Source organism: Macrobrachium rosenbergii, chromosome 12, assembly GCF_040412425.1.
Source record: "Macrobrachium rosenbergii isolate ZJJX-2024 chromosome 12, ASM4041242v1, whole genome shotgun sequence".
Classification (NCBI taxonomy): domain Eukaryota; kingdom Metazoa; phylum Arthropoda; class Malacostraca; order Decapoda; family Palaemonidae; genus Macrobrachium; species Macrobrachium rosenbergii.
This window is the reverse complement of record NC_089752.1, coordinates 45,850,203-45,875,544: the sequence shown is the minus strand read 5'-3', so window position 1 is coordinate 45,875,544 and position 25,342 is coordinate 45,850,203. Positions and strand designations below refer to the sequence as shown.

General features: G+C 40.5%; 1 long non-coding RNA gene across 2 annotated transcripts in view; it reads left to right on the top strand.

Annotated features, from left to right (window-relative positions):
• Positions 1–25,342, top strand: part of LOC136843646 (uncharacterized) — a 116,003-nt gene that overhangs the window by 90,457 nt on the left and 204 nt on the right. The gene's annotated exons all lie outside the window — the stretch shown is intronic.

Sequence of the window (25,342 nt, the reverse complement as noted above, 5' to 3'; positions counted from 1 at the left end):
AGGTATTTTATGAATTACAATACACAGTAGATTTTTTATTAATAAGTGTGGCTAAGGGCATTGGAAAAAACCTTGAGAGGATGTTCAGCTGGTATCTGGCGCGTTTCCTAACTAGAGAATTCTATACGTGTTAAATACGTCGGGTATTTTTGAGACATGAGAACATCCCTGCCTCAGCGACAAGACTTTGTGAGTGCATTTGCTGGAAATGTCCAGATTCTGATAAATCAGTTCATAGGTGTGTTTCTTTTGGGTGGAGTACCAGGGTGTGAAGGGATTAGTTATCAAACAAATGGTCATTCGAAGACCAACACCGAATATTAATAGAAGTCTTCAGTGAAGATGCTGTGGTTCGAGACCTGTCAATTAAGAATTGTGAACATTATTGTTTGGAGATGTTTTGCATTGGGAGTATACTGCACTATGACTTATTTTGACCTATTGTGGGGAAAGATTTTAATGAGAATAATTAGTTGAATATGATGGACTTTAACATGTTTGATCAATTGGTGAACATTAATATTCCAATTTATTTCATCTCTTGTTTCTTGCAATCCAGTTATGTTAGATTTTTGTCAAATAAATTATTTTGGGTAACGCTTGTTTCGTTGTAGACCTGAGAGAGAGAGAGAGAGAGAGAGAGAGAGAGAGAGAGAGAGAGAGAGAGAGAGAGAGAAAGAGAATGATGGTGCGTAATTACAGATGTGCATTGCCAGTAGCCTTGTTGATGCGGTCATTATCAAGCTACCAGTAGATGGGACTTCTCGACTTTTTAGCAAAAGATAAGCAGTGAAATTTCCTCTCGACTGTGTGACAGATATCTTTGGTTGGCAACAGGAACTACACTTGGGTGTTATAGTGTTTAGGTACGTTCCGAAGAGATTTATCTTACGAGGAAATTAAGATTGTTAGGAATTAGGGTGTGCCTTTTTGGTTGGTGTATGTTCCTCTTTGCTGACTGAAGGAGATATTTACAGTGAGTTGAGCGCACACTGTGTTATCAAGTCAGTGGCGTTGCAAACCTGTGTGGTGAGTGTGAGTGGGTGTGACTGAAAGATCGAAATGTGTTATCTTTCAGGTTAGCTACATATTTTGCTGCCATTCTAGTGAGAAGGGGTTACGTGAGTGTTACTATGTTTTTTTTTCCTCGTAGTTCCTTGTAATGGGGGCTAATGAAGGATAAGTTCTGTTGCTTTGTGGTTACATCAGGAAAACAGTGAGTGAAGCTTTCATTATTGAGCGGTGACAATCTTATGACGTCATTGAGAGGGCTTACTCATTTTAGTCCGGGGTTGGTTTGATGCTGTTATCCCATTCTCTCTGCGAGCCTGTTTTCTGTGTGGGTGGACTGAAGTATTTCGAGTGTTCTGGAAATTTCTTGTTATCGATTGCGACGGCGTTTAGAATTTTTTTGCTAGTTGTTTGCATTTGCAGTTAGGGTTACTTCATTGTTCTCAGTTGGCGTTTAGAAATTGATTAAATGGTTTGCATGTGCTTTAGTGTTGGGGGTTTGCTGAATTTTTTACTTTTTTTTATTTTTCTCCTGTATCTCTCTATCTGTGGGGAGTCATAAGGAGTTGAGATCAGGTCGAGTACTTGGAACTAGGAGGGTTAGCCGTTACGATACTATGAAGTGGCTAACGAAGATAAGGATAAAGTGACAGTGTTGCGTAAATTTACATCCGCAAATGCAGGAGTACAACCGCTTCGAATTTTTTAGTCGCCAAGAAAATAATGGATGAGGTAGATGCTTTTAATGAAGCAAAAGGTTTCCTTAGTTTAGATAAAGGGGATATCGGACAGCATTGCTGGAGTCATTACTTTTTGAAGTGTAGGATCTGGGACAATCTTAAGGATTTTTTGAGAACGTCATATGGAATAGCTGGTGCCGGTGATGCAGTTCGAGATCTCAGATCTCTTTTCAAGGTCCGTAAAGGCATGATTCGCTGGTCACATTTAGTGCCAGATGTTTTGATTCTGCAAAGGATTTTTCGAAGAAGTTGAGAAATTCTGGTTGGGTAAATGGAGGCTCTATTACGATAAAGAATCTTAAGAAACTATCGCAATATGCGTGGATCCTGATTGACGTTCCTGATGCTATCATAAATAGTTTTGACAAGGAAATAGAAAAGGGGTCAGATGAAACTTTATTGTTCTCACAAATTTATAAGCACATGTCGAAATGCCCTACAATAGATAGCTCCTTTTTGGACGGGATGCCGAAATCTTCCGGCGCTATTCCGAAGTGTCATACACAGAGTAACTCTGATTCCACAATTATGAGATTATGCGCCAAGACAGAGGATGATAAGTCTTCTGCAAGTTCAGGATCTCAGGGGCATTTTTATAATTGTAATAGGCAGGGCCATACTAAGAAGGTTGGTGGTTTTGCCTGCTTCTTAACCCTTCTTCACGGACGTGGGGTATATTTTTCCCCACCGTATTTTCTTTTATCCTGGCTGAGTGGTCCGGCCACTTAGCAAGCATAACAGCTGTGTAGCTTCAGTTTCCTGTCAGGTCTATTGGAGGGAGGTAGTGTCTCTGTGATCAATCACTTGTGGGGGTGTGTGGGGGGGAGTTTGGGTATATTGTACCCCAGAGCAGTGTTAACACACTAATAGGTGTGGGAATATTTTACCCCAGTGCAGTGATAAACTATTAAAACATGGGGGTATATTTTGCCCCAGTGCAGTGTTGATGTGTTTTTAATGTTTTTAGTTCTTTGTGTATTTTCATGCTTTTATCTTTTCAGGCATTGAATATTCTCTTTTCAGAGTTATCAGTGACTACCTAGATACTACAGACTCATAATAAACTGTGAAAGATGGATAGAAAAAAGAAAGTTTGTTATTCTCAGGCAGAATTAGAAGAAATAATGAACAAGACAGACTTAACAGATGTGACTTCAATATTTGAAAGTGATGATGAAGGTGAGATTGATCATGTTGAATATGAGGTGGAAGATGACTCAGATATGGACAAAGATTATGAAGAACCAACTAGCAGTGATGATGATAGTGAGGAGTTTATGGACGAACAGGGTTTTCAAAGTAGGGCACGAAAGAGAAAACGAACTACATCGACACCTCGCAAGCCACGTGTTGCCAGCCAAATAGACGTCTGGCCTCACCCTCCCTCCACTCCCCCCCAACCCATGGACGACTCTCTACCATCCCCCTCCCTAGCCTCAATGCACCACTCTGTCCACCGCCCAGCCTCTCCTACCCCTGGTACCTCTACTGTTATCCCTGCTGTAAGTAGGGTGAGTAAGAGGCACCGTGGTAATGCTGCTCGAGGAGATGCTACACAAGCTGTGTCCTATGCTGACCCTGCTGTGCCTCCTGCTCCCTCTGCTGACCCTGCTGTGCCTCCTGCTCCCTCTGCTGACCCTGCTGTGCCTCCTCCTGTTGCCAGGGGAAGACGAAGAAACATTGCTAATGAAGAAGACGAGGCTACAAGAGTGCATGACTTCGGAACCAGTACAGTGACATCCAAGTCTGGCTATAGGTGGAATTGTCGACCACAGTCATCCAGTAGAGTAAGGACACCAGCACGAAACATTGTTGGTCCTATCACCCCAGGACCAACACCGGAGGCAAGGAGTGCAGACACCCCAGAAAAAGCCTTGAGCTTGTTCTTTGGAGATAATATTATCAACGAGATAGTGCAGTGGACCAACAAAATAATTCCTCAACGGGCAGCCAAGTATACTAACCGGAAAGGAGGGTTATTACTAACAGAACCGGATGAGATACGTACACTTTTGGGGCTATTGATCTTCAGTGGTGGCCAGAGGGATAACCACCTGACCACTAGGGAAATGTTTAGCTCCAAGACCGGCCCACCAATTTATCGTGCAGCCATGTCAGAGGACCGCTTCTTCTTCCTTCTCAGCTGTTTGAGATTTGATGACAAAGACACGAGAGCTCAGAGACAGACAACGGACAAGTTTGCAGCTATTCGTGTTATCTGGGACATCTTTATTGGCAACTGTGGGAAAATGTACGTCCCAAGTGAAACAGTTACAGTGGATGAACAGCTGCTGGCATTCCATGGAAATTGCCCATTCCGGATGTATATTCCCAGCAAACCAGGAAAATATGGGATCAAACTTTTCCTCATATGTGACAGTAAAAGCAGGTACATGCTGAGTGCAATACCCTACCTGGGGAAAGAAGACACACAACCTCAGGCCCGGGGTGGCATAAACCTTGGTCATAAGATCACAAAGGATCTTACAGAACCCTACCACAATAGAAACAGAAACGTAACCACCGACAATTGGTTTAGTTCTGTGCCCCTGGCCACTGATCTTCTACACAACTGCGGCACGACCCTAGTTGGCACTGTGAGAGCAAACAAGAAAGAAATTCCTCAGGAAATGAAAGAAACAAGAACTAGGAGGGTAGGTTCAAGTGCATTCTTATTCGTGAATGACATGACGTTGGTGTCATACTGCAAGGACACTTCAAGAACAAAAAAGAAGTTGGTGTATCTATTATCATCAATGCACACACAGCCAACCATAATGCCAAACTGCAAGCCTGAGATCATTTGTTTTTATAATGAGACGAAAGGTGGAGTAGATGCATTCGATCAAATGTGTGCAATATACTCAGTTTCACGCAAGACAAGCAGGTGGCCCATGAGTATTTTCTATGGAATGATAAATTCCTGTGTAATCAACTCGTGGATAATCTACAAGGAAAATCAGCAGACAATAGGTTCTAAACCAATTGAGATACGCTTCTATATGCAACATTTGGCAGAGGCCCTTATCAAAGCATGGGCAGGAAAGAGGATGCTCAACCCAAGGATTCCCAGAACCATCAAAACTGTGATCAACACAGTCTGCAACATTCCTATACCTGTCAGGGATGATCAAGCAGGTCTCACAGTGATGGCAGACAGCAGGGCTCCCATGGTGCGGTGCTCACTGTGTGACAGGGCCAGCGACAGGAAGACACGACACAGGTGTCAAGGCTGTAAACGCCCTGTGTGTCCTCGCCACATCTAAACTTGGTGCGTGGACTGCCCACACTAATGCAGGAAAGAACTTTAGTTACTACTACTACTACTACTACTACTACTACTACTACTACTACTACTACATACTGGTAAGCGTAGGGCATGCATAGTCCATCACCGAGAATATGAATTGTTTGTACTGTACACTGAAACTGCCAGTATTGGTCATTACCATTTTCAGTGGTAAATAATTGTAAAACAAGATTTTTTTTTTGCTCAAATATGGTCTTTTGACTGTCAAAACATAAACATAACATTTCTTGATCATTTAGTGTTCACAGACAGGAATACCTCTACGAATTTTTTTTTTTTTGCAGAAACTTCATTTATTTTCACCAAAGAATTTATAGTTATTCTTTTATGGTCTCCCATACAGTGTGTGTGGCTGCCAGGAGGCTGATACCCATAGCTGAGATACCCCGATACCCTGAGAGTGTGGGTCAAGGATCAAGTCATTTACAAGAATATTAGATTGTACACACGCTATTTTAGCAACACAAGTACAAATTTCAGTATTTTTTATACTTTTATAAGTTGTCCTTGAAATATGTAGTTTCAGTTGCTAGTCATTAAAATGGTTAAGTAAACAACACTAGAGGATATGAATTTTCTGTTTATCTTTTCAGAATCAATAAATTTTGTTAATAACTATTTTTATTTTATTTTCCAAAAACAGGGTAAAACATACCCCACCTCCGTGTTAATAATAGTAAACCCCACGTCCGTGAACAAGAGTTAAACAGACTGAGTCTAGAAGCACGCCTCAGAACATTGGTCTGGCAGGTAGGAGAACTCCTCGAGGGGGAATTTTTGGGAGCGTCTAGGGGCAGACAAAATTTTTGGAGGACTGAGCAGCAGAAGGGGATTTCTGGGTGAGCCCCCAGAGCTGAAGCCAGTGGTAAAATGGTCTGTGTATTGGGTTGATGTGAATATCCTTATAGACACAGGCGCCTCTATTAATTTGATGAATTATGACTTGTTATGATCGATGTTTTCCGACCGTTCTTTGAGGCTTGCTAAAGAGACAGAATGTGATGTGCAAGCAAATAGGTTACAGGTTTTGGGCTATGTAAATGTGTGTTTATCTCTTGGGGGTAGAACTTTTAAAGAACCATTTTTGGTTGTATGAGGGATAAGACTAGAGGATAAGACTAAGCCTATTTTTGTCCCTTCATATAGGATTCCTTTTAAGATTAGAGAACAGGTAGACCAAGAGGTTAATAAGTAGGAGGGGAAATGCATTGTTAGGACCAGTTCCTCACCTTTTAATTTTCTGTTGTTAGCAGTGCCTAAGAAAGATGGTTCAGTCCGGGTTTGTGTGGACTTTAGGAAGTTGAATGAGAAAACCATTCCTGATCGTTACCCTGTGGCATGTTTGCCAGATTTATTTGTTGAGATTGAGGGCAAGAATATTTATTCTTCAATTGATCTGATGCAGGGGTACTTGCAAGTACCGCTTAGTGAGGAGAGTCACAGGTATATGGCGTTTTCTTTGCTGAAGGGGTATTATGAGTTCACGCTGATGCCGTTTGGTTTATCAGGTAGTCCTATGACATTTACTAGGCTAGTGAATACAGTTTTGCATGGCTTGTTAGGGAAATCCATTTATGTATATATGGATGACATCTTAGTTGCCACTGATTCTGTAGAGGAACATTTAGAGGTTCTTAGGGAAGTTTTTAGGAGGCTTAGCTTAGCAGGTTTGAAGATAAAATCAGCTAAGTGTAATTTTCTGAAGAAGCAGATAGTACATTTGGGTCATGTCATTTCTAAGGAGGGTATTAGAGTGAATGATGGTAAAGTTAGGGCAGTTGTAGATTTTTCTGCTCCCAAGAATAAGAAACAGATTCGGTCTTTCTTGGGCATGGCTGGATTTTTTTGCATATTTGTGAAGGGTTTTTTCTAGTTTAGCATCTCCTTTGACAGATGTCCTGAGGGACGATGTGGAGTTTGTATTGGGTGATGGACAACAGTCAACATTTCAGAATATTAAGGACGCTTTACTTAATCCTCCAGTGTTGACGTTTCCTAATTTTGAACGTCCTTTCACTTTGGTGACAGAATGTCTTTTCTTTATGGTGATGCGACAGATACCAGTCACGATGGCATAAGGGCCTGCCTTATGCAGAAGTTCGAGGGAAGACTCCATCCGATTGCATTTTACAGTAGGAAGTTTAAGACACTGGGTAGTAATGAACAGCTGTGGTCGGTAGTGGACAAAGAGGCCTTTGCTGTAGTGCCTAGTTTGGTTCATTTTAAGATGTTATTGATGGGCAATCAAGTAGAGGTTCTTACAGATCATAAGCCATTGTTGGATCTTTTCAATGACCCAGATCTTTCCCCTAAAAGAGCTAGGTGATATTTGACAATCAGGGATTTTGATGCCAAGCTTAGGTATATAGAGGGTAGACATAAAGTTGTAGCAGACTCCCTTAGTAGAAGTTTTTGCTGATTCGGATGGTTCTCATGTATGTTGTGTATCTGGAGATTGCATAGATGGGATATTAGTTCAGTAGAGTTTAAACAGGATGAGGATGAGATTTTGGCAGATGCAAAAGCGTTTCTTAGAGGAGAATTAGTTAGGAAGGGTTATAAGTTGCCTTGTGTAGTTCTTGAATTAGAGGGTAATTTGTTAGTTAGGAAGATTAAATAAAGACTGAGAAATGGTGAGGATAAGGGAGATACGACGCAAATAGTTGTTCCTAGGAGTTTAGTACCTACGGTTCTGGATATTGTTCATTGTATAGGTCTGGCAGTCTGCATTTGCATATTGAGAAGGCATATCAAAATATACAGGAACAATTCTTTTGGAAGAGTATGCTAGCGTCAGTGGAAGACTTTGTGGAATGTTGTTCGGTTTGTAGTGCGTGTAAGCCATCGAGGGTCGTTTCTTGTAAATTGGGTTCATTTCCTATTCCCAGTAGACCATTTTCTAGGGTCCATATGGACCTTTTGTCCAATTTCTGTGAATGTAGTTATGGCTATAGGCAGCTGTTGGTGGTTGTTGACGAATTAACTAGGTTTGTAGAGTTTCCTTTGAAGCATAAAACAGTGGAGGAGGTGGCAGTCGCATTCTTTAATGGATATATTTGTCATTATGGGGTTCCTGAGGTGCTCATTACAGATAATGGGAGAGAATTTGTAAACAAGACGTTTGAGTGTCTTGCGGATGTAATGGGCATTCGGAAAGTCATTATTATTCCCTATATACCAGAAGCTAATGGGCTATGTGAACGGGCAAATAGGAATTGGGATCGTTATATTCCACAGGTTCAGCCTTTAAGAGGATGTCTGTCCCTAGAGCTATACAAATACAGGAGTGCCTCGGTTGACACATATATCTGAAATTAAAAAGACAAGTTAATGGGAATCTTGTGGGTTAATATTTTTTTTGTGTGTTATAATAATGTCTGAGAGGGGAAAGCTTAGTTGAATTAGGTGCAAAGTACCGTAGAGTGTTTTAGATATATGGGTCTCTCTTAGCATCAATTTTATGGTTAGTGATACCATTGAAATGCCAGCCAGTGAAGCGATAGTGGGTACCCAGTGCGGTGCGCGTTCGATTTATTACCTATTCCATCAGGTGATGATACATTTAAATCGCTGGTCTTTACTGCTAAGGAGAGATATGCGCGTCTTGCTAAGAATCTTGAATTGAAAACTCAGGATAAGGTTGACAGGATCATTTCACAGCCAGATTGAGTTAAAGTTGCCGTGGGGGATAGGGTTTTTGTGAAAATAAATGTTAGGAATTAATTGAACTATAAACTAGGTCTTAAATATGAGGGTTCTTTTCGGGTTGTAGAATCTTTGTTTGTTTTTTTTTTTTTTGTTTTTGTTTTTGGATCTGGTAACTTATAGGTTTCTTTCTTTTGTGTGTTTTTTTTAAATGCTGAATTTTCGTCTGCTCATGGCTTTAGGGGTCGTCTTATGGGCTAATTCCGTAGTGAGGTTAGGCCCAGGTGTTATTATAGAAGAAGACTATGATGTTTGGTTGTCATATGAAGTGGTAACACTGAGTATAGTGTTTGAGGATAGAGGTTTAGCAAGGGATGAGCTTGAAGCATCCCAGAATAAAGTTCAGTTGCTTAGGAATTTATTGGTTGAGATGAATACCGGACGAAATCTGTCTGATCCATTGCGGGTTGGTTCACAGAACTTAATGGTACAGCTGTTAGGGTCCAGGATAATATTAAGACTTTAACATGGCTTCCAAATTTAGATTCTTCGACTTCTCAGGTTTCTTCTAAAAGGAGTAAGAGAGCTGCGCCATTGTTAATTGGAGCCGTTATGGTCATAGGAATGCTTGCTAGTATGTCAGTTGCTAATTTTGAGAAAATTTAACAGGTATCGGCAGAATTAGCTAGCCAGCGTAAAACTTTGATGATTTTACGAGATAGTAATGAGAAATTACGAGAGGGTTTTCAGACATTAAGGACATCTTTAAATGGGTTATTGGTCACAGGTGATAGGATGGGGGGGGGGATGGAGACTTACATGTTACGATAGTTTTGTCTTCTTGTCAAACTACCTTGTTGAATATTGCGAAAGAAGCGGAATCCGTGTTATCGGAAATTCAAATACCGATTAAGGCAGTGGTTGCCGTTATAAGGGGTAAATTTTTGGAGATATTTTACCTCTCAGGTCTTTAGAATTGATTTTAATAAATGCTGCATATCTGTATGGTTCACAGGTAATTTTACTAGGGAGAATTTGTATCGCTATTATGGGATTTTAAAAGCGGAAGTGTCTAATAGGGGGTTGCTTGTGGAAATTCCAGTTAGTAACTGGAAATCATTTCATAGTTATATCATTTGACCTTTCCCTAGTGGCTTTAATGGTTCACTAATAGTATGGGATAGTGAGGAGACTATGTACCTTTTTGGGGGACCAGTTTCAATCTTCGGCTGTTAACTATTAGTCAGGATGTGTTTTAGTTCATGATAGATATATTTGTGACATAGTATCTTTACGCTCATAAATATACCTTAGTTTAATCAGACCACTGAGCTGATTAACAGCTCTCCTAGGGTTGGCCCGAAGGATTAGATTTATTTTATGTGGCTAAGAACCAATTGATTACCTAGCAACGGGACCTACAGGTTATTGTGGAATCCGAACCACATTATAACAAGAAATGAATTTCTGTCACCAGAAATAAATTCCTCTAACTCTTCATTGGCCAGTCGGAGAATCGAACGTGGGATCAGCAGAGTGCTAGCTGAGAACGATACCCACCCGTCCAATGAGGAACTTTATGCTCATAAATGTTAATTGGTTAGGGTATGAGATGATGTTAGTACATAACCAGACTCCTTCTGAGTGCGACTTTCAAACGCTCCAACATGAGTACAAGATGGCCTCTATGAAGACTCTCAGCACGGTGTTTTGCAATAGCTGCGAGATCTCCATCCGGTGCCATAATTCATCAGGTATGTCTCCTCTGCGAGGATCCCGTCTCTTCGATGCGGCTTGTAGACTGGTCACACCGAGGTTTTGAGTTCTGGGCAAGGGTTTCTTCAACTCTACTACTCGTATCCTCATGCGGCATCTTCATGGGGAACATCAAGTTCCGGTGCTGCCTTTAACAGGAGTGATCGCCAAAAATTCCACCACTTCCTCCAGTGCCAGAAGACAAACCTTTCCCCGTGCCGAATCAGTACCTCCTCATTGCTACTTTATCGGTGATCAGGGCCTTTGTCGTAAATGCAACACAGTATTTAAGTGCAGTAGATCTTGTTTCATATCCATTACAAATTAATCGACTGGCTTTATTGGACGTAGGTATAGAAAAATTTATACCTACATTAAATGACAATGGTTTAAATTATCTCGTTATTTACTCATAAAATGCAAATAGATCCATGCATTCATTCACAATTTTTTTTTTAATAAACTAGGCTCAGTGCGTCAAACAGTATTAAAGTCATGTTTTATTTAATCCTATCATGTATTGATAATTGACCGGGATGAATAATTTTGAGTTCAAAAGACGTTGTTGGGAAGAGCAATAGTTTTCCCTCTCTCCGTCTCTAATTTCTTCATTTAGTTTATTGAGCATTAAAGTGAATTTCGACTCGTGATATCTATTCTAGGGTACTTTCCCTTGAATCTTTTATTTGACTCCTCGAAAGAGCTACATTCAGACTATGCTTCATACTTGGAACACAGCCGGCAGAAATGAAAATACAAGAGCTGCGCCTCATTTCTTGCAGTATTGGTCTTAGACTCCTTGATTGGATCATATATATATATATATATATATATATATATATATATATATATATATATATATATATATATATATATATATATATATGTGTGTGTGTGTGTGTGTTATACTATATATATATATATATATATATGTGTGTATGTATATATATGTATGTATATATATATATATATATATATATATATATATATATATATATATATATATATATATATATATATATATATATATATATATATATATATAAAGACACTCGCCAATGAGGGAAGAAACGGTCCGTCGACTATCATAAGTGAGAAAAGCATGAATAATTTATCCGTATTCCTCATAAGCTTCCTGAAAAGGAAAAGAAGAAGTATAGACTGATTCGGAGTCATAATAAAAAGATAGTATCTGCGAATAATGCCATTCACTTCAACATGATTTCATAAGAGAGAAAATATGCCTAAATAGCAAATGACACACACACATATATGTACATATATATATATATATATATATATATATATATATATATATATATATATATATATATATATATATATATATATATATATATATATATATATATATATATATATTTTTATAAATATTTACGCTGTTCGCCCTCGAACATTTAGGGATAGAAATATCAGCCTGACTGAGACAGGGAAATTGCTTTGTCCCAAGCTAGAAGCGTCTTCAGTTCAAACTTTATCATCCGTTGGAGAAAGGAATAGGTAGCATTTAGGCATTTAACCCCATAGGCTGGAAAGTTTGTAAACAAAATATGTTAGGGCATTAGGGACCTAAGCCTCAGAGAGGTTTACGCTCAATGACCCCTAGTTATGGTGGCCCTTAAGCTTTATTCTATGCATTCGACGATGCCTTTGTCAAGGTCGGATTGCCCGGGCGGTATAAGCCCTCCTCTGGCGGGAACGAAGTCGGGTCGAGTGAGAGAGATTCCAGCGGTCGCTGAACCAGGGTGACGCTGCGTGCGTGCCCGAACGATATTCTTTATTCTTCATTACTTTCTCTCCTACGCCTATCTTAATTAGTGAATTGGGAAGACTGCCAGAATACGACTCCTGAGGTCCCTCGTTTGCGCAGCGACTCGACATTCACGGTAAGTCCGATTCTTGTTGAAGCTTCGTCGATTGACTAGTACTTTTCTGTATTTCACATTTTTCTTTGTTTTCTTCCTTCAGCCACCACTTAGGTATATGTGTTTACAAAGTCTAGATTAAGCCTAATTATTTTATTGTTAGCTTCAACCCCATTATTCCAGTAAAATACCTAGGATTTAGGTAAGCAAAATCAGGTTAAATCTCGATGCTTTTGTATGCCTCGCGTCCGAATGTTTGGGAGAACCGTTGCGTTTAAAAATCAAATTCATCTCAAATATTCTTTGTTAAGGTTAATAACCCTTAACTGGCGACCTTTGGCTAATTAACGTCTGTCTTTGAGGTTAACTTTTGGCTTCAAGTGACAGGTTACGTGTAATCTTGGTTTGCAGGGCCGTAAAATTTACGTAAATTGAATAATACATGATCAACCAAGACTCCTCACACGTAACATTGGCGACCTTGCGTAGAATCTAAAGTACATTTTAGAGAAAGAATCTGGAGAAAAGGAAATTAAATTACATTAATTCCAAAAAAAAAAAAATAAAAAAAAAAATAAAAAAATAAAATAAAATAAAATAAAAGTCAGATATTGAATTCCATTTCATTCTTCCAAACAAGGAACCAGGCATATTCAGTAAAGAGAATAGTTATAATAACAAGTGTAGCGAGAATTAGCATAGGTAGGAAGGGTGTAGAAACAGAGTGAGACATAATTTATAACGAGAGACATAATTTATGAATGGCATTTTTACTGTGTTCGGAGCATTCGAGTTAAGTCGTCCATAACGTATTCAAAGGCCGAATCGCGGAGCCCGTTTCATGTACACAAAGTAATTTAGAAATCGCGTCGGCAATTCTGATCGTTATTGTTTGCATATAGCGGGAATCATTCAAAAACCGTGTCAGTGAAGTGGCGAACGAACGGAAGTAGTAATTGTATCATAAAATACATTTTCAGTAAAGTAAATTTGGTCCGTTCCAAATCACGCAAATCTATTCCATTGTTTGCCGAGGATGTTTCACCGCGAGAGAACGATAACAAAAGACACAAAGTTGTTTGGTAATTTAGTTTTCCATCCGTAACGTAAAACGCTATGCATGATTGGTATATTTAAAGTAAAATCTGGATACCTGCATTTGTTTCGTTCGTTGTTTGAATTTGTGCTAAAAAGAAAATACCCGCCGCGCGGTTGTTTTGAAATTTAGGCCTAACGGGATTTTCCGCCATCTTAAGACCTTGTTATTGTCATTCTCTGTTGTGACCACTCTGCTCCCAGCCCTTTTGGAACTACTTTCTTTTTTTGCGTAGTAGAAGTTAGACAGAATATCTTAGAAAAAAAAAAACAAAAGATAATTTAGGCAGGGAAAGATAGGCCTTAGTTAGGAGTAATACCATAACAAGTTCCTATACAAATACCTGCTATAAAAATCATATAAAGAAAATTTAAAATTTTTACGATAAACTTTGTGACGTCGGCTCCCGGGAAAATTAAGATAATAAAGTAATCCCTAAGGAAGCCAAGACGACGCATCTATATCATTTTATTAAGATCCATGCCATTGTGCATGTATAAAATCTTTGTTTACATGTTCTCAAGCAGCAAGAAATTCGCTGATTGAAAATCTCTCTCTCTCTCTCTCTCTCTCTCTCTCTCATTCAAGTAAGCATTCCTAACCTAAGTGTACGTGACCCTCTTCAAAGAAAGAACGGCCGACACTAGGCTAATTAATTCGAATACAATAAGCCAAATAAAAGGAAACACCTCTGTCCCACAATAGATGAGGACAAGTTAAGAGTAATTACAATACAGTGATAAACTGTCGGTCACGAGTGAGGCCTGCTATCCAGACCGAAGCAAACAGTAGTTTTCACCCTCTGAAAAAGAAGGGGCCAGCACTGGGGCCGGTACTGGGACCAGCCACTCACGAGGATCTTTAAGAAAAAAAAAAAAAAAAAAAAACCCAAATTCACTTTATTCCACAGTGCCAATAATTTGCAGCACTCATCACTGGAATAGCTTACTTCTCTATCTCTCTCTCTCTTTTACCTTCCCTTTCTCTCTCATTCGATTGTTGCACTCTGCAGGGGGTGTAGAGTGCCTTTCATCCCATATAGCCTAGTTGGACTCCAGTGGAGGGTCCCTAGGAACACATTGGCACCATAAGTGCCACCAAGCAAGAATCCAGAAAAATAAATAAAACAAAACCAAAAGGGAACACAGAAGAGAAGGTTCTTCTGGAACCTAACCTGCACCAGTGCCTAGGGATACTGAGTGCCACCAGTGTGACCTGTACACGGCACACCCACACTACAGTGCCACCTTTTGAAAGGGTGCCACGTCATTGAAGAGACACTTCCTCGCTGCCCAAGTACGCCCGTCGACCCGGTTAGACGCCCTTCCCCACCAGAACCATGGCAGCAGAGCATTATAAAACTTTCCTGGGGCTGGGGACGGCGGCAGGTCTCACCGGCTCGGAACTTACCACCTGGGTTAAGGAGCAAGTGGACGACTTGGCCAAGCGGGAGAAGGAAGAAAGACTCGAGCAGAGGAAGTATGAAGCCGAGCAGAGGAAGTATGAAGAAGAACGAAGGCAATATGAAGAGGAAAGAGAAGAAAGAAGGAGACAGCATGAGTTAGCCTGCAAGGAAACTGAGTTAGCCCTAAAGGAGAAGGAGCTCGAGCTTGAGAGAGCGAAAATGGAGAATGCCGAAGCTATGGCTAGCCATCAAGCCTCCAGTCCTACACCTGCTGCATCAAACGCTCCAATTTCGAGCATCAATTCCCTAGTCCCACAGTGGACTGAGGACGAGCCAGAAGCATGGCTGGAGGAGATCGAGGCTCTTTTCGATAACTACAGCACCACGGAGACGGAGAGAGCCTTAATACTAGCCAAGCATATGGAGGGAAAAGCCAAGGCAGCGCTTCGCTCACTGGAGAAGAGCCAGAGAGGCAACATGGCGGAAGTTCGTAGAGTCATTACAAAGGCCTACGAGATAACCCCAGAAAAATGGAGACAACGGTTCCGAGGTCTTGCCAAGGAAGTCGGCTGGTCTTGGACGGAATGGGCATGTCACAAAACCCAGTCCGGTGCGCGCTGGTTCGACTCCTTGGCCTGCACGACGTTTGAGGATCTCTTCAATCGGACCATGCTAGAAGACCTTTTCCAATGTGTGCCAGGGCCCCTTGCGGTATATCTTAACGATAAACAGCCCTCCACACTTATGGAAGCTTGTCGCATGGCTGATTCGTGGGAAACCTTCAATCAGTCGCATAGCACCTCTCAGAAGCGAATCATCCCTCCGGCCTACCTCTCGAACTCCACTCGCCCGAAGAATGGACTGCCTAGCAAGACCCTGTGCAACTATTGCAAGAAGGGGGGCCACGCTGAAGCTGAGTGCCGATACAAACTCGGCACTATTAAGCAGCCTAACCCTACCAGCCAGGACTCCGCTCCCGATTCATCCGCTCAGCCCTCTCCTCCAACAGTTACTGCAGGCCACCGAGCCCATCCAAAAGGCCCGTGCAAATCCTGTGGGGCTGCTAGCCACTACAATGCTGGATCTCCGGCCTGTCCACATCATGTCCCCACCACCAAATTTGTCAACCTAATCAGCACTTCATTTTCTGCTGCTGGTCCGCACTGGATCCTTTACCCCGAGAGACTGGAAACCCAGTACATCTCGGTGGCCCCTCTTCAGAGCACTAGCCTGCCCGTGACCCTTCCGGTCACAGTAGACACTGCGGCAGACATTAGCCTGATCACTAGGGCCCAAGTGCCAGCCGGTGCCATGGTTGACGAAGAAACGCGGTGGGAAATGAAGTGGATAGAGGGCCACACCATTACCGTTCCTACGGTCCAACTCCAGGTAATGACACCTTGGGGCACGATACCCCACCGCCTTGGCGTGGTAGGTGGAATTCGGCCCGGAGTGGTCTTCTTGTTGGGTCGGGATCTTCTCTGAAGCCCGTCACCAACGCCACTCCGCAGCCACGTTACCTCCTCCACGGAGGCCCCATCTAAAACTCTCAAAATGACAAACCTCCACCTTCCGCCCACCAAAGTGGTCCGCGGAAGGGGCGCCACCAACCTATTTCAGGCCTAGCCCTCTCCAATCGCGAAGGGCTGGCCCACCAAGAGGTCCTCCCCCTCCGCGAAGAGAGATTCAGGAGGAGCAGTACCGCTGCAGGACGTGCAAGCGGGCAGACCACTCCACAAATTGGGAGGGCTGCCCAAGCAAGCAACGCCCAGCGGACGCCCCCGAACAAAACTCTAGGAGAGGCTACGATCTCCTGCTGGGGCAGGAATCTCTGCCGCAGCCAAACCCAAGTCGTCCGAGAGGTATTGCACCTCCGGACCACTCATCAGGCATGCCTGACCCTCAACTGCTGCCAGTGCCACTTGCGAGCACTGAGCAGTGCCAGACTCCGTCCGCCACGGACGTTGAGCTACCAATGGAAAAGGCCCCTATGCCGGGTCTAAATCATGAGGCGAATCCTCCTCCGGGAGATTTAGGATTCCCCATGCAGTTGATCATCGCGACTGGAGAGCCTCCAGCACCCGAAACTACTTCTTTGCAAGATTCTTCTTTGCAAAATTTGACTCCAGGGGATGAACCCCTGGAGGATCGAAATGGTACCCCTCCCTTGGAAGACCAGGAACTGGCATCCTCGGACGCAGAAGTCGAGATCGCTCTCGCTCTGGTTGTCGCAGCAGCCGGAGTAGGGAGTCCTCCCGCAGCTTTTGCAGTTGCCCCTGACTTCGCGCCCGCTAGCCCTTCTGGCCTGTCCCCGGAGTTGGTGCTCTCATCACCTGCTAGGCCAGCTACTGATAGGCCTTGGAGGAAACCGAAGAAGAAGAAGAAGGGGCGGAAGAGAGCCCAGTAGTTGCCGAGCTATAAGCTCCTCCTGGCACTAGTGCCCTCTTGGCACAGTGCCCTAACATCTAAGAGTGATCCTGGCCCCTTGCCCAGAGAAGGTAGCCAGTGTGATCTCTTCCTTTCATTGTGCATAGCCTAGGCCACCTTAAAGTACGGTACATCAATTTAGTAACCTTGTTCTTTCCACTTACCACCGAGCCGCAGTAATCATGTAAGTAGCCTAACTAATTTCAGTAATCTTAACTATTGTGAAACGAGCCACGATGCTCGTGACACGCATGGCCTAAGACCTCAGTGAGGCACCCATTTATCATATGAGGCAACCCTCATGAATTAACTAGTAAATTTTAATTGTATTAAACATAAACCATGTTGTAATTTAGTTAGAATGTTAACTCTTATGTTGGTGCTACGGTCGGGTTAGGATAGGTTAGGCTAGAGAATATCATAGAACGTACCACTAGGCTAGGTCTAAAACACATCTTGATTGTAGGAGGTAGCCTATAAAAACCGTGAGCACCTCCTAGTACTATTAGAATTAGGTTAAGTAGTGATTATAGCTCATGTCCTATCTAGGGTTAGGTAGTTCTGTAGCTAGGTAGGCTAACCAGGACTAATCTGCTCAGGGGAAGGAGAGTAACCTACGAGAGGCGAACAGCTTGCTTAGTATAGACCTTCACGCCCGAAAAGGGAGTGAAGGCCCTCTTAAAGGGGGGAGCTTTTATAAATATTTACGCTGTTCGCCCTCGAACATTTAGGGATAGAAATATCAGCCTGACTGAGACAGGGAAATTGCTTTGTCCCAAGCTAGAAGCGTCTTCAGTTCAAACTTTATCATCCGTTGGAGAAAGGAATAGGTAGCATTTAGGCATTTAACCCCATAGGCTGGAAAGTTTGTAAACAAAATATGTTAGGGCATTAGGGACCTAAGCCTCAGAGAGGGTTTACGCTCAGTGACCCCTAGTTATGGTGGCCCTTAAGCTTTATTCTATGCATTCGACGATGCCTTTGTCAAGGTCGGATTGCCCGGGGCGGTATAAGCCCTCCTCTGGCGGGAACGAAGCGAGGTCGAGTGAGAGAGATTCCAGCGGTCGCTGAACCAGGGTGACGCTGCGTGCGTGCCCGAACGATATTCTTTATTCTTCATTACTTTCTCTCCTACGCCTATCTTAATTAGTGAATTGGGAAGACTGCCAGAATACGACTCCTGAGGTCCCTCGTTTGCGCAGCGACTCGACATTCACGGTAAGTCCGATTCTTGTTGAAGCTTCGTCGATTGACTAGTACTTTTCTGTATTTCACATTTTTCTTTGTTTTCTTCCTTCAGCCACCACTTAGGGTATATGTGTTTACAAAGTCTAGATTAAGCCTAATTATTTTATTGTTAGCTTCAACCCCATTATTCCAGTAAAATACCTAGGATTTAGGTAAGCAAAATCAGGTTAAATCTCGATGCTTTTGTATGCCTCGCGTCCGAATGTTTGGGAGAACCGTTGCGTTTAAAATCAAATTCATCTCAAATATTCTTTGTTAAGGTTAATAACCCTTAACTGGCGACCTTTGGCTAATTAACATCTGTCTTTGAGGTTAACTTTTGGCTTCAAGTGACAGGTTACGTGTAATCTTGGTTTGCAGGGCCGTAAAATTTACGTAAATTGAATAATACATGATCAACCAAGACTCCTCACACGTAACAATATATATATATATATATATATATATATATATATATATATAATATTGCTATTTGGGTATATTATATTTTCTCTCTGATGCAATTCATGTTGAAGCCAATGGCATTATTCACAGATACTATCTTTTTATCATGACTCTGAATCAATCTATACTTCTTCTTTTCCTCTTCAGAAAGCTTATCAGGAATAGAGATAAATTACTAACGCTTCGTTCCATTTACTTATGATAGTCGACGGATGGTTTCCTCCCTCATCAGCGGCGTCTTCACGACTTAATTACAAATTGAGATCCACGGTTTTCATTCGTGCATGCGGACGTTGCTGCTGCGCATAAAATTTTAAACATAACGTCATTGGGGTGCTAATTGTTTATTGGTCAGTGGGTCTCATTGGTTCGCTGGTGGTATGAGCGGCAACAAGGGCATTCTTGGAACTCCGGAAGGCATCCCCTGTGTCGCAGCTCTTGGGGAGTGGGACTTACAGATATTAGACTGTTTTTCATTGCTTTAACGATTTTCCCGAAAACTTGTAGATCTTTAAAGGTAGAGATATAGCATACAGTTTACCCCTGGTTAGCTTATTTACTTTCTTTTTTAATATATTTAGTAAGCAGGCTATATTTTGAAAAAAAGAGAAACTTACAACACTAACATAAGCTAAGCTTGATTATCCAGTTGTCTTTCTTTAACAATTAAGTTTAACTTCCTTGAAAGCCACTGAACAAAATGAACTAAAGGAATCAATATCTACGTATTGTGCATGCTAGCATTGGTCAATTGTAAAATTTTCAGATTTATTCGTAACAAACGCATTTTGAATAAGATTATTCGTTCGTTGCTGGATGATTCCTTTGATTCATCAATTTTCTTACAAATTGTCAAGATTTATGTTGCCTTTATGTCTTTTCATTTAAAAATCTCCTCGCCCGTCTCTTTCATTCATTTCCTCCAAATCTGCGAAAATATGAGAATATATTAATGCGTAAAAGTCATGCTAATCCTAAGCAACGTCCCTTTTTCGGAAGAATATCTCTGGGAATGTGGCCCTGTTGTCGAATTTCAGGTAAAATATAAGTCTCCGCTGTGCAGTATTATCTCTTAAGGGCACCAAGATACGAGTGTTATCATCAGACTTACTTTTCGAGGATTCAGAAGGAAAAAGCTTTCTTAAGATATTTAAGTACTTATATTAGTATTGATATATGAATATGAAATTTTGCGTTTAGAATATGTGAAAGTATATTTAACGTTAGACTTTATTTTCGACCCAGGAAATATTGTATGTTGAGACAACTTTTTATACAAAAAGCAAACTTGCAACTCTGATTCATACGAAACACATACACATACACACATATACATGTGTATGTATGTATATATATATATATATATATATATATATATATATATATATATATATATATATATATATATATATATATATATATATATATATATATATATATATATATATATATATATGCACGCATGTACGGGAACTCAAGTTACCAGGAGACAGCGTACTGTGATCTTATAGTTAGTTACTCGAGCTAAATGAGTAGATGATCGTAGAGTGACCAGTAAATGTTTCATGCAGCAATATTCTACTCTTGTGCTTGGAATGACTTGCCTTAAAATCCGGCTGGTGTATAATACACTTACCAATTTCATGTTTATGTTTGTGAATATTTGTTCCTTTGCTTTTATTTCGTTGCGGCAGTGATTCGAAAGTTTTTAATATCACAGAGGTTGCGTGCAAGAAAGCTTTCCACTCTTTATTTCCCGTGTTTCTTATTAATTAAAGGTACTTGCGTTGTCGCTTTCCAGCATTTATAAAGGAGATTAGAGTTATAAATGGCAATGATGTCATTGTCCTGCACGAAAGTGGTCGGCATTTGCACGTTGCAAGATTATTCAGGGATCTTGTACATGTCGTGCACGGATCTTATTTACCCGCTCAGTTCGCTGTTTGACTCTTTAGGTGGTTTTAATTCGATGTTTCCTTTTACCAAGATTATTTAACAAATTTGTAACTAAAAATAATTTATTTGTGTGTCTGCGTATCTGTTTTCTTCTACTGAATGGTATATGCATATATTATATATAGTACATACATATATTATATACTGTACATGTACATGTTAGTATATAGTATCTTATATATTATATGTATGTGTAATTATATATATGTAAATGAGAGACTGTGACAGAAAAATGTTATCTGTTTACTGTGCTCATACTGTAAGTCCGATTGGTGATTAATATGATGCTCATCAGTCTCTCTCTCTCTCTCTCTCTCTCTCTCTCTCTCTCTCTCTCTCTCTCTCTCTCTCTCTCTCTGAATACCAAGTTACACATACTTGCATTCTTGCTTATGTTGATTGATGATAATTATTTTTTAATTTGTACATTTTTTACCTGATGCGAAGAGATGTCGCATATCTTTCGATTGTTTTTCTGTCCTTAATGCAAGAACCAATTTATATTTGATCCTGCAAAAAGGATCCCCAGTTTCTTGTATTCTGTGTTTTTTATGTTTTCATCTGCAAAAATTTTATACATTCCTATTTGTAGTATTTTTTTCTCCACTCAGACTAAGCCCTGTTTCTCCGTTTACGTTTTCCGTGCCATTGTCTGTCTCATGAACACATCATTTCTCTACATTATAATCATGACGCATTATTGGATGTTGGAATGGAGGCTCTAATTAGAAAAGAGATCGTCTTCCTGTTTCCAGACAGTTATGTATCCATTGCTCCTCCTTGCAGCTCTGTTGCTTATCGCTGTACTCCACCATTAAGTATCTACTTGGGTATCAGCATATTCTCTCTCTCTCTCTCTCTCTCTCTCTCTCTCTCTCTCTCAGATATCAACATATGTATGTTTTATTGTTAAAAAAGAAATAGAAGCTTCTTTTTGTGTACTTTTTAAATACTTTTTGGTGGTCAGGACAAACAAGTTAGCCTTCAACTACACTTTCATATTAACAAAGTAGGATGCGTGGATTATTTAGTTTTTTTATAAGTTATTTATTACGTATTTATAGCTGCTGGTGATTTCTTTGCATTTTTGGAATTATCTCTACAAAGTAAGTGTTTTTCAATTTTTGTTTCATGTAAGTTACATTCCAAGGATGCAGGTAATTATTGTCTACGGTCATTTTGACTTTCGTGAAGAAAGATGTTGAATTGCTGTAAAAAGGTACATTCGTTGACTTTGCTTTACATGAACACGCCTGTATGCATCTGTGCTTTATAATTGCGAGAGGTTTTGCATTTATGATTAAGAAATAAATTAAGTTATCACCAGAATTAAACTCACGTTCAGGCATTGATGTTTAAGAGATTTGCCGAGGATAAGAAAAGAAAAATACCCATAAAAGCCGACCGCTCATTAGTGGCAAAAACATCTCTAACGACCACTTGAAAATTCAGACCTCTTGGTGATGTCCTCTTAGAGGTTTGAAATGGAAGAAAGAGAGGGAGAGAGAGAGAAAGAGGTGTATGATAACTGTAATTTCAAGGGTAGAGCTTTGAGAAGCAACAGCAACCTTTCTATATTTAAAATGTCAGTGAGAGGAACAAGAATTTATGGGGTGGGTTTTTCCTTGTTAGGAAACCTCTCTCTCTCTCTCTCTCTCTCTCTCTCTCTCTCTCTCTCTCTCTCTCTCTCTCTCTCTCTCTCTCAATACACCTTTCAGTGCCCCTCTCCTTTGTAATATCTTTGGTTATTAGGAAGGGAGTCACTTGCGTTCTTCCTTAAGCGTTAGAGGGAAGGAGAGTTCTGATTAGCGTGGTGAAATTGGTGATGATGATAATGAAGAGAGTGTGTAGAAGTACTAATGAAGTGGAAGGAAACTCCAGCCAAGAGTGATTGCGGAAGGCTTCAAAGATGATTTTATCAAACATGGATAGGGGCTTTCGCTACTAAAGAGGAAAAGTGTGCTTGATTTATGGTATACGATGATGCGTCATTATGATAAGCTAAGCATTTGTGTAATCAGTCCCTTCCCCCTCTCAGCTAACTCCTGTGCTTTGCTCTCTCTCTCTCTCTCTCTCTCTCTCTCTCTCTCTCTCTCTCTCTCTCTCTCTCTCTCTCTCTCTACACCTGAACCTTCTTATTTGAGTATAAAGCTTTATTCCGAATGTGAGTGTGATGTCCGTACAGATTTTCCGTACTTTGCTGGTACCAGGAATACCGCTTCATTAGATTAACGATCAAAATGCGTACATTTGCATAAATAATTGCGTGCGCAAATATTTTTCTTGAGTGAGTAAGTAGAGACATTTTCTCCTTTATTACAGATATAATTTGGAGTTGACATCGTTAGGTTTTTAAAATGAAACCACAATATTGACACCACCGAAGCAATTGCGGTACAGTTAAAAAAAATATAAAAATAAAGTTTTCTTGCGGATTTTTTTTTGAAATTTAAAATTCATGCCCGCATCACAAAAATAAATTGAAAGAAAAACAATAAGCCGCAGATTTTGACAAGTATATGGGTTGCTCCTGCCATAGAAGCCGGGCTGCAAGGAAATTATGGACAAGGATAAACGCCCACGCCATCTCAGAAAGGAAATACGTGGAGTGGCAAGTTCACTAGAACTGGAAGCAGACTAGTGTTAAAAATATGAATCAGCTTTATTGCGGGTCTCTCTCTCTCTCTCTCTCTCTCTCTCTCTCTCTCTCTCTCTCTCTCTCTATATATATATATATATATATATATATATATATATATATATATATATATATATACCCCTCTGGGTTTGTTATCAGTATTGCTGACACTGTGTATGCCCCACCATGGCTGTAATGCAAGCAAGTTCACCAACCAGTAAATCGTTAACTTTTTGTTTGATTCTGTGAACAAGCGACTGGTTCCATTTTATCGGATGGCGAAGATACGTTGCTCAAGGCTTGGAAATACAGTACGATATGTGCGTTTGTGTGCGTGAGAGAGAAATAACTAACCTACTTTGACATTGTTCCGTTAAAGTACAAAGAAAAAATAGGGCGAAAATTTGTCCAATTAGAAAGTCTGTTTCGTGAGATGTCCATAATAGGATACTTCGATTTGAAAGCACCGATATTCTTTTAATGCTCAGGGGATGAGCCACAAATATCTTGTTTCTGAATCCATCATTACTTTTCAAGATTATTTTTATTTTGCACCCATTCCCCATTAAGACGAGTTCGACAATGTGGGGATGATTGATTGATTGATTTATTTATGGTTACTAAAACTGGCGTCACAACATCCAGTTTATTGACGCCGTAATAGAATTAAAGAGGAAACTAAAAGATGAAGTTAAAAGGAGTTTCATATAAGGAATAACGAAGCTCTGCAAGTTTGGTGATTTTAGTGTGTTCTGTATCAGCATGTGCGTGTGTTTTATGGGTGCATACATCCATGCCCATATGTAAATTTTATTTGAATAGATTATGTGAAGTATATGTACAGGCATAAATGTTTGTATAATTACCGTATAGAAAAATGTTTGCATGATGGGCATCAATTTGTTCGTTTTAGATAGTTGTGATCAACAGCTACTAAAATTTAATAATAAGCTCTACATTTAAGCCTTGCTGCAAACGCACTAGCGATGGTTACGTAAGTGGTTTTATTTGATGTTACATTCGAAAACTTTCATGACACGTAATGAGACTTGGATTCTTTCGAGTCTTCTTTAAGTAGCTGACGCAACTTTTCACTCTTCCCCTACTGAAAAATTCAAAGAATAATACAATTTCCCCTCCATTTGACCACGTGTCAGTCTGTCCGTTGGTGTGTCTGTCCCGCTTCCCCTGTCTTAGAGATTTCAGTCATAGATTTCGTGCATACTGTAGATGTCCATGTATGGGAAAATAGTCTGCCTGCCTGTGCGTCTGCCTGTCCATCGGTATGTCTTATGCCTAAATTGCAATCGCAACTCCTACACTGCTCAAGGGATTTCGGCCAAAATTGGAACAAAGAAAGGCCAGCGTGCATGAATTTGCATGAAGGAAATTGTCCACCTACCTTCCAGTTTGCCTGCCTCTCTCTGTAAGCTACTTCAGAACGATAGTGACCTAAACCATGACCTTCATACTTTAAAAGATTCTTTATGTACCCTGTCATAGCAACTCCATGTACATGGCTGAAGAAGTTTCAGTAAAAATCATGAAAAAATTGTAACATCATAACTAGATGTGCATGAAGGTAGATCACCCGTCTGTTTGGTTTCATCAGTCCGAGTCTTTGGAGTAGGAAGTTATTAAGGGGTTGGAAGTATGCAAGCAAAATGCTTGCTATTGATATTGTTGCATCTGTATTGTGTAGTTATCTGAAATTTGTTTTATTAAATGCAATTGTTTCGGTCTTGAGGTTACCACCTTGTTTAATGAATTTTATTTATCATTTT